This window comes from Chiloscyllium plagiosum, chromosome 27 (assembly GCF_004010195.1).
Source record: "Chiloscyllium plagiosum isolate BGI_BamShark_2017 chromosome 27, ASM401019v2, whole genome shotgun sequence".
In the NCBI taxonomy this organism is placed as follows: domain Eukaryota; kingdom Metazoa; phylum Chordata; class Chondrichthyes; order Orectolobiformes; family Hemiscylliidae; genus Chiloscyllium; species Chiloscyllium plagiosum.
Genome location: NC_057736.1, coordinates 38,627,491 through 38,635,183, shown reverse-complemented (window position 1 = coordinate 38,635,183; position 7,693 = coordinate 38,627,491).

Below are 7,693 nucleotides of genomic sequence, written 5' to 3'. Positions count from 1 at the left end.
GAAGACTTGAAAGGAAAAGACTGTAGAAAGAGGGGTTTGGGATACATTAGGTATGAATCATAAAATGCTAAACCAGTGAAGTCTTACTGAAAATATACAAGACTGTAGTCAGTGACTATACCTGGAACAGTGTGAACAGTTTTGGTCCCCTTTTCTACGAAAAGATATACTGGCACTGAAGGCAGTCCAGAAGAGATTGATTCTGATTGGGAAGAGATTTTTTTCATGACAGATTAAGCAAATTGGGCTTGTTCTGATTTCAGGGAATAAGAGGAGAACTTATTGTAACATATAAGAATCTGAGAGGGTTTGATGGAGTAGATGCACAACAATTGTTTCTCTTTGTGGGAAAGTCTGGGACCAGAGGATATAATCTCAGAGAATGGAGCCATTCAGTTAAGACAGAGAGAAGGATCTTTTATTGTCAGATGATAGTTAATCTGTGGAATTATTTCCTGCAGAGTGGTGTTGATTTTGAGCCATTAAGTGTGATATATTTAAGGATGAAGTAGATTTTTTAGGAAATCAAGTATCATGGGGATAAGGAGGGAAAGTGGATTAATGATTAGCAGATCAACCATAATCTCAGTGACTGGTGCAGCAGGTACAATGGACCGGATGACCTATTCCAACATCATATAGTTCAAGGCAAAATAAAACTTAATTATTGCTGGAAATTTGTCACAAAAATCAGAAAATTCTAACTGCATTTAATGGGTCAAACACAAATCTGTAGAGAGAATGAATAAATTAGTACTTCGCGTGCTGACACTTTTTCTGAACTGGTGACAAGGCAGGCTTCATTTTTAAAGTATTTATTTGCATTTTTCCCAAAAATATGTTCCAAGTTATTTAACAAACATTCCTTGGGTTGGTTAAAAACTTGCTTTTCTCCCTTTGGAGCTTTCTCACAGAATGCAGGCAACTGTGAAGGTGACACAGTAAATACACAACAGTGTCACCATTCAGCACACACTATTTCTCTTTCAACACTTGGAAAGGAAGGAATATTTCACCTGTCTTCTTTAACTCTCAAATACAACATTGATCGGGCAGGTTCCTTAGTCTTCAGTAGTACGTGACAGAGCAAATGAGCTGGAAACCAGCACCAGAACAATTTTGTGGATTTAAGTTCAATTTCAATTTGGCGCTTTCAATTCTCTAATGAGCAACTTCTAAAAGATCGAGGGAGAGACTGGGTGCAGCAGCTTCATACAGGATGGCAGAGACAAAAGTTTCTGAAATAGTGTGAGAGAGAGAGCAGAGACAACAGTTTCTGAAACAATGTGTGAGAGAGAGCAGATACCAGAGCTTCTTAAACAGTGTGTGTGTGTGTGTGTGAGAGAGCAGAAAAACAACTTCTGCAAAAATGTGAGAGAGAGCAGAGACAACAGCTTCTGAAACAGTGAGAGAGAGAGAAAGAATGCGGAGACAACAGCTTCTGAAACAGTGTGTGAGAGAGAGCAGAGACAACAGCTTCTGAAACAGTGTGTGAGACAGAGCGGAGACAACAGCTTCTGAAACAGTGAGAGAGAGAGCGGAGACAACAGCTTCTGAAACAGTGAGAGAGAGAGCGGAGACAAGAGTTTCTGAAACAGTGAGAGAGAGCGGAGACAACAGCTTCTGAAACAGTGGGTGAGAGAGAACAGAGACAACAGCTCCTGAAACCGTGTGAGAGAGAGTGGAGACAACAGCTTCTGAAACAGTGTGAGAGAGAGCAGAGTCAACAGGTTCTGAAACAGTGGGTGAGAGAAAACAGAAACAACATCTTCTGGAACTGTGTGATAGAGCGAGCAGACACATCAGCTTCAGAAACATTGTGAGTGAGTGTAGAGACAATGGCTTCTGAAACAGTTTGAGAGAGAAAGAGCAGAGACAACAGGTTCTGAAACTGTGTGTGAGAGAGGAAAAAAACAACAATTTCAGAAACAGTGAAAGAGAGAGCAGAGAGAATAGCTTCTGAAACAGTGAGAGAGAGAGAGCAGAAACAACAGCGACTGAAACAATGTGGGAGAGAGAGCAGAAACAACCGATTCTGAAACAGTGTGTGCGAGAGAGCAGACACAACAGGTTCTGAAAAATTGTGTGAGTGTAGAGACAACGGCTTCTGAAAAAGTGTGAGGGAGAGAGCAGAGACAACAGGTTCTGAAACAGTGTGAGAGAGAGGAGAGACCACAACTTCTGAAGCAGTGTGTGAAAGAGCAGAGACAACAGCTTCTGAAATAGTGTGTGAGGGAGAACAGAAACAACAGCTTCTGAAACAATGTGAGAGAGCAGAGACAAAAGTTTCTGAAACAGTGTGAGAGAGCAGAGACAAAAGTTTCTGAAACAGTGTGTGAGAAAGAGCAGGGAGAAGAGCTTCTGAAAAGGTGTGTGAGGAAGAACGGGAACAACAGCTTCTGAAACAGTGTGTGTGAGAGAGAGCAGAAGCAACAGCTTCTGAAGCAGTGTGTGAGAGAGCAGTGACACAGCTTCTGAAACAGTGTGAAAGAGAGAGAGTAGAGACAACATCTTTTGAAACAGTGTGAGAGAGAGCAGAAACAACAGCTTCTGAAACAGTGTGAGAGAGAGAGCAGTGACAACAGCTTCTGAAACAGTGTGTGAGAGAAAGCAGAAACAACAGCTTTTGAAATAGTGTGGGAGAGAAGAAGAAGAAGGGCCTGTGCCCGAAACGTCGAATCTCCTGTTCCCTGGATGCTGCCTGACCTGCTGTGCTGTTCCAGCAATAAAGTTTCAACTTTGATCTCCAGCATCTGCAGACCTCACTTTCTCCTGGGAGAGAAGACAACCGTTTCTGAAACAATGTGTGAGAGAAAGAGAGCACAGAGACAACAGCTTTTGAAAAAGTGTTTGAGAGAGAGCAGAAACCAGAGCTTCATTAACAGTGTGTGAGAGAGTGAGAGCAGAAAAAATAGCTTCTGAAACAGTGTGAGAGAATGAGAGCAGTGACAACAGCTTCTGCAACAGTGTGTGAGAGAGCAGAGACAACAGCTTATGAAATAGTGTGTGAGAGAGAGCAGAAACACAAGCTTCTGAAACAGTGTGTGAGAGATTAAAGACAACAGATTCTGAAACAGTGTGTGAGAGATTAGAGACAACAGCTTCTGAAACAGAGCGTGAGAGAGCAGATAGCAGAGCTTCTTAAACAGTGTGTGTGAGAGAGAGAGCAGAAAAAAACAGCTTGTGTAGCAGCATGAGAAAAAGCAGAGACACAAGCTTCTGAAACAAAATGTGAGAGAGAGCAGAGACAACAGCTTCTGAAACAGTGTGAGAGAGAGAGAGCGCAGAGACAACAGCTTCTGAAACAATGTGTGAGAGAGCGCAGAGACAACAGCTTCTGAAACAGTGTGTGAGAGAGCGCAGAAACAACAGCTTCTTAAACAGTGCGTGAGAGAGAGCAGAAACAATATCTTGTGAAACAGAGCGTGAGAGAGCAGATAGCAGAGCTTTTTAAACAGTGTGTGTGAGAGTGAGAGCAGAAAAAAAACAGCTTCTGCAGCAGCATGAGAGAAAGCAGAGACAACAGCTTCTGAAATAGTGTGTGTGTGAGAGAGAGAGCAGAGACAGCAGCTTCTGAAACAGTGTGAGAGAGAACAGAGACAATAGCTTCTGAAAAAGTGTGTGAGAGAGAGCAGATACAACAGCTTCTGAAACAATGTGAGAGAGCAGAGACAAAAGTTTCTGAAACAGTGTGAGAGAGCAGAGACAAAAGTTTCTGAAACAGTGTGTGAGAGAGAGAGCAGGGAGAAGAGCTTCTGAAAAAGTGTGTGAGGAAGAACGGTAACAACAGCTTCTGAAACAGTGTGTGTGAGAGAGCAGTGACAACAGCTTCTGAAACAGTGTGTGAGAGAGAGCAGAAACAACAGCTTCTGAAACAGTGTGTGAGAGAGAGCAGTGACAACAGCTTCTGAAACAGTTCTGAAACAGTGTGTGAGAGAGAGCAGTGACAACAGCTTCTGAAACAGTGTGTGAGAGAGAGCAAAGACAACAGTTTCTGAAACAGTGTGAGAGAGAGCAGTGACACGGCTTCTGAAACAGTGTGTGAGAGAGAGCAGAGACAACAGCTTCTGAAACAGTGTAAGAGAGAGCAGATAGCAGAGCTTCTGCAGCAGCATGAGAGAAAGCAGAGACAACAGCTTCTGAAAGAGTGTTGTGAGAGAGCAGAAACAACAGCTTCTGAAACAGTGTGAGAGAGAGCAGAGACAACAGCTTCTGAAACAGTGTGAGAGAGAGAGCAGAGACACCAGCACCTCGAACAACATGTGAGAGAGAGCACAGAGACAACAGCTTCTGAAACAGTGTGAGAGAGAGCAGAGTCAACAGGTTCTGAAACAGTGGGTGAAAGAAAACAGACACAACAGCTTCTGAAACATTGTGAGTGAGTGTAGAGACAACGGCTTCTGAAACAGTTTGAGAGAGAGAGAGCAGACAATAGCTTCTGAAACAGTGTGAGAGAGAGAGCAGAAACAGCATCTTCTGAAACAATGTGGGAGAGAGAGCAGAAACAACCGATTCTGAAACAGTGTGAGGGAGAGAGCAGAGACAACAGGTTCTGAAAAATTGTGTGAGTGTAGAGATAACGGGTTCTGAAAAAGTGTGAGGGAGAGAGCAGAGACAACAGGTTCTGAAACAGTGTGAGAGAAGGAGAGACCACAACTTCTGAAGCAGTGTGTGAAAGAGCAGAGACAACAGCTTCTGAAACAGTGTGAGAGAGCAGAGACAACAGATTCTGAAATAGTGTGTGAGAGAGAGCAGGGAGAACAGCTTCTGAAAACGTGTGTGAGGAAGAACGGTAACAACAGCTTCTGAAACAGTGTGTGTGTGAGAGAGCAGAAGCAACAGCTTCTGAATCAGTGAGTGAGAGAGAGCAGAGACAACATCTTTTGAAACAGTGTGAGAGAGCAGAAACAACAGCTTCTGAAGCAGTGTGAGAGAGAGAGCAGAGACAACAGATTCAGAAACAGTGTGTGAGAGAGCAGAGAAAACAGCTTTTGAAATAGTGTGAGAGAGAAGACAACCGTTTCTGAAACAATGTGTGAGAGAAAGAGAGCACAGAGACAACAGCTTTTGAAACAGTGTTTGAGAGAGAGCAGAAACCAGAGCTTCATTAACAGTGTGTGAGAGAGTGAGAGCAGAAAAATTAGCTTCTGAAACAGTGTGAGAGAATGAGAGCAGTGACAACAGCTTCTGCAACAGTGTGTGAGAGAGCAGAGACAACAGCTTCTGCAACAGTGTGTGAGAGAGCAGAGACAACAGCTTATGAAATAGTGTGTGAGAGAGCAGAAACACAAGCTTCTGAAATAGTGTGTGAGAGATTAAAGACAACAGATTCTGAAACAGTGTGTGAGAGATTAGAGACAACAGCTTCTGAAACAACATGTGAGAGAGAGCAGAGACAACAGCTTCTGAAACAATGGGAGAGAGAGAACAGAGACAAAAACTTCTGAAACAATGTGTGACAGAGAGCGCAGAGACAACAGCTTCCGAAACAGTGTGTTGGAGAGAGCAGAAACCAGAACTTCTGAAACAATGTGTGAGAGAGAACAGAGACAACAGCTTCTGAAACTGTGTGAGAGAGAGCAGAGACAACAGAATCTGAAATAGTTTGTTAGTGACAGAAAAAAACTATAGCTTCTGAACAGTGTGAGAGAGAGAACAGAAAAAACAGCTTCTGAAACAGTGTGTGAGTGCGAACAGAAACAATAGCTTCTGAAACAGCGTGTGAGAGAGAGCGCAAAGACAACAGCTTCTGAAACTGTGTGTGAGAGACATCAGAGAGAACAGCTGCAGAAACAGTGTCAGAGAGCAGAACCAACAGCTTCTGAAACAGTGTGAGGGAGAGCAGAAACAACAGCTTCTGAAACAGACCGTGAGAGAGAGCAGATAGCAGAAATTCTTAAACAGTGTGTGTGAGAATGAGAGCAGAAAAAAAAAACGCTTCTGCAGCAGCATGAGAGAAATCAGAGACAACAGCTTTTGAAACTGTGTGTGCGAGAAGGCAGAAACAACAGCTTCTGAAACAGTGTATGTGAGAGAGAGCAGAGACAAAAGCTTCTGAAACAGTGTGAGACAGAGATCAGAGAGAACAGCTGCCGAAACAGTGTAAGAGAGCAGAAACAACAGCTTCAGAAACAGTGTGAGGGTGAGCAGAGACACCAGCTTCTTAAACAGTGTGAGAGAGAGCAGAGACAACAGCTTCTAAAACTGTGTGAGAGTGAGAGCAGAGACAACAGCATCAGAAACATTGTGAGTGAGTGTGGGGGACAACGGCTTCTGAAAGAGTGTGAGAGAGCAGAGACAGCATCTTCTGAAACGGTGAGTCAGAGAGAGCAGAAACAACAGCTTCTCAAACAGTGAGAGAGAGAGAGCAGAGGTAACAGTTTCTGAAACATTGTGAGTGAGTGTGGGGACAACAGCTTCTGAAACTGTGTGTGAGAGACATCAGAGAGAACAGGTTCTGAAACAGTGTGTGAGAGAGAACAGAGATAACAGCTTTTGAAACAGTGTGAAAGAGAGCAGAATCAACAGCTTCTGAAATAGTGTGAGAGAGAGGAGAGACCATAGCTTCTGAAGCAGAGAGAGCAGAGACAACAGTTTCTTACAGTGTGTGTGAGAGAGCAGAGAGAACAGCTTCTGAAACATTGTGTGAAAGAGAGCAGAGACAACAGCTTGTGAAATAGTGTGTGAGGGAGCAGACACAACAGCTTCTGAAACAATGTGGGAGAGAGAGCAGAGACAACAGATTCTGAAACAGTGTGTGTGAGAGAGAGCAGACACAACAGGTACTGAAAAATTTGTGAGTGAGTGTAGAGACAACAGCTTCTGAAAAAGTGTGAGCGAGAGAGCAGAGACAACTGGTTGTGAAACAATGTGTGAAAGAGAGCCGAAACAACAGCTTCTGAAATAGTGTGAGAGAGAGGAGAGACCACAACTTCTGAAGCAGTGTGTGAAAGAGCAGAGACAACAGCTTCTGAAATAGTGTGTGAGGGAGAACGGTAACAACAGCTTCTGAAACAGTGAGTGAGAGAGAGTAGTGACAACACCTTCTGAAACAGTGTGTGAGAGCAGTGACAACAGCTTCTGAAACATTGTGTGAGAGAGAGCAGAGACAACAGCTTATGAAACAGTGTGAGAGAGCAGAAACAACAGCTTCTGAAGCAGTGTGAGAGAGCAGAGACAAAAGCTTCTGAAAATGTGAGAGAGAGAGATCAGAGAGAATAGCTGCAGAAACAGTGTAAGAGAGCCAGCTTCAGAAACAGTGTGAGGGAGAGCAGAGACAACAGCTTCTAAAACTGTATGAGAGAGCAGAGACAACAGCTGCTGAAAAGGTGTGAGAGTGAGAGCAGAGACAACAGCTTCTGAAACAATGTGAGAGAGAGAGAGCAGAGACAGCATCTTCTGAAACAGTGAGTCAGAGAGAGCAGAAACAACAGCTTCTGAATCAGTGAGAGAGAGAGAGCCGAGACAACAGTTTCTGAAACATTGTGAGTGAGTGTGGGGGACAACAGCTTCTGAAACAGTGTGTGTGTGAGAGAGCAGAGACAACAGGTTCTGAAACAGTATTCTGGATCAGTGGTGCTGGAAGAGCACAGCAATTCAGGCAGCATCCGACGAGCAGCAAAATCGACGTTTCGGGCAAAAGCCCTTAATCAGGAATAAAGGCAGAGAGCCTGAAGCGTGGAGAGATAAGCTA